This window comes from Sceloporus undulatus, chromosome 8 (assembly GCF_019175285.1).
Source record: "Sceloporus undulatus isolate JIND9_A2432 ecotype Alabama chromosome 8, SceUnd_v1.1, whole genome shotgun sequence".
Lineage (NCBI taxonomy): Eukaryota > Metazoa > Chordata > Lepidosauria > Squamata > Phrynosomatidae > Sceloporus > Sceloporus undulatus.
Genome location: NC_056529.1, coordinates 10069445 through 10072127, shown reverse-complemented (window position 1 = coordinate 10072127; position 2683 = coordinate 10069445). Strand labels below are relative to the sequence as shown.

The window sequence follows — 2683 nt, the reverse complement described above, 5'->3', positions numbered from 1 at the left end:
TATATGTGTGTGTGTGTGTGTGTGTGTGTATATATGTATGTATGTATGTATGTATGTATATATATATATATATATATATATATATATATACTGTATAGACACATACATAATACACACACAGTTATGTATACATACTTGTAATTGTATTTAAATACACACACATATATGCATATATAATTATATATGTGTGTGTGTATAATTATATATATACACACACATACACACACACATATATATACACACATACATAATAATATTACACATATGGTTATACACACACACACACACACACACATATAAATGAGAGATATCTAATCATCCTCACAAGGCACAGCATGTGAGGGGGGGGGTCTTGGAGGACACTTCCCATCATCCTCACAAGGCACAGAACATCCATGAGCCAATGTAAGTCCTGTACTTTAACTCATATATGCATACACACACACACACATATATATATATGGTCACCTCCTTTTTCTGAGTAGAGAGGCAAAATGCAAGCGCTTTGTCCCTCCGAGGAGCACCAAAGAACCATCTCTCCTCTCGCATGCCTATGAACTGAACCATCCGAAAGCAAAGGTGCCACTATCGCTGCAGAATTTTGTAGGTTCTTTGCCCTCATCTTCCTTTGCTTCATCCTTTATATCCTTCGTCACATGGCCCTAAGTTTTACCCTTATCCACAGGGTCATCATAGCAGAATCCATCATTCTGGCCCCAAAACCTGCCCTCGACTTATACGCGAGGTCGACTTATAGTCGAGTCGATACTATATATATATATATATATCTCCAGCTCTCTCCAGCCATTAAAGCCTTTGACTTCACAACAGAACAGGTCTTATTGGGACCTAAAGTGGCCCAAGAAGGCCCCCACAATTTTGCTTTAATGTTTGTTTGAATGCCGAAGTGCCATAGCTGTGCTGTGCTTTCCCCGTTTGACTTCAAAGGAGTCCCTGTAACATTTAATCCGGCTAAATATAATCACCATTAACAGCCGTTTGTTCTGGGTACCATTCGGAGTCTATTGATCTTGGGCTCCCTAGCAAAGTAAATTGAGGTCCTCTTTGAAAATGCTTGCACAAACCTATTCTGAGTAACAGAGAATACAAAACAGAAGAGGGCCGATGCTTTGGCGAGGCTTGTTCGCCATAGAGAAAAAGAAAGCACAGATAAAAAGACATGCACATGTGCAAACACACACATATAACTTAAAGGAGTATTAAAATAGCACAGTCTGAATACCAGTTTCAAGAACTCATAGCATCCCTCACTGTGACCGTTTCAAAAAAATGTCTCGCTTCAGTTAACAAAGCCTCTGACAGTGAAGCTCCCCTTTGCAAAGTTTTCTTCCTGCCCACTTTCCCCTTTCCTCCTCCTTTTGTCTCTCTGGGCATCTTTTAGCAGCATCAGCACTATAAGAAGAGTGAAGGAAGGCTGGAGAAGGGCAGGCTTTCAGTCACAGGTTGCAGCAGTGAGTCTGCAGTAGACAGTGAAGCCTAAGGGGCATAGTTCCAGCTTGTCTTTGATCTGACTGAGCATTAGCTATCCTACCTCTTTGAAGAGTTTGTTGCTGATGTTTCGCCAAGCATCTTCTTTATATAGAGACTAACTGAATATAATATACTATTATACTACTATATATACTACTATTATAATATATTTTATTATTGTATAAATAATTATATTATTATTATATTATAATAACATTATAATGTTATTATATAATTATAATTATTATATTATAATAATGTTATATTATTTTAATATAACAATATATATAATGTTATTATATTATTATAATATATGACATAGATTAGAATAATATTATTATATTATTCTAATATAATAATAATAATATAATATATTATAATGTTATATTATATTGTATATACGTTATTTATTTATTTATTTATTTATTTATAGGTGATGTATTTATTTATAGGTTATTATGTTTTTGCACATGGGTTATTTCAATTGCAAAATAGGATAGGATAGCAAACTGATATATATATATATATGTGCCTTGAAAATGCACAACAAAACAAAACAAAAGCGAACCTTGTTGTGTTTACTGAGATGAAAACAAAGCCAAACTAGTAATAAATAGAATAAGATCAGAAGAATTTTGGTGGAACATAAGGAGGAAGAGTGTGTGCATCTGCCTTGAAGATGCAAATATTTAAAAAGAAGTAGAAGGAGAAGTAATTTACCCAGGAGACAAATAGTATGGGTTGCATTTTTTAAAGACAAATAATAATAAAGAATGAAATGAATGAAGTGCATCACAAGGAAAATGCAAGCTGTGTCCCAAGGCACCGCTGGGATTCGAACCCAGGATCTCCTGTTTACTAGACAGGCGCTTTAACCAACTAAGCCACGGCGCCGGCCGCTAGGGTGAGCGGCGGAGCTGACTTCATCTAAGCCAGAGACAGAGAGAGGGGGAGAGAGCGACACACAGAGGCCCTGCACTGAACTGCAGCAGGGAGCACTCTTGTCTCCAAGGGAAAAGGGTTGCAATGCTCTGGCTTGGGATTTGCACATGGCAGGCTTTTTAAAGGTCTTGCCAATAATGCTCCAAACCACACTGCAGTTTGAGGCTGCTTTAACTGCCCTGGCTCAGTGCTATGGAATCCTGTGGGAACTGTAGTTTATGTTTTGTATGTATAATAGGATAGGATAGGA

At 36.9% G+C, this 2683-nt stretch overlaps 2 protein-coding genes and 1 non-coding gene across 4 annotated transcripts in view; 1 reads left to right on the top strand and 2 right to left on the bottom strand.

Annotated features, from left to right (window-relative positions):
* DPY19L3 (dpy-19 like C-mannosyltransferase 3) overlaps nucleotides 1-2683 on the top strand; it is a 127944-nt gene that overhangs the window by 74960 nt on the left and 50301 nt on the right. The gene's annotated exons all lie outside the window — the stretch shown is intronic.
* LOC121914384 (neural-cadherin-like) overlaps nucleotides 1-2683 on the bottom strand; it is a 40984-nt gene that overhangs the window by 31810 nt on the left and 6491 nt on the right. The window lies entirely within an intron of this gene.
* On the bottom strand, nucleotides 2312-2385 carry TRNAT-AGU. Its single transcript has one exon. It is a non-coding gene; the product is annotated as a tRNA-Thr (tRNA).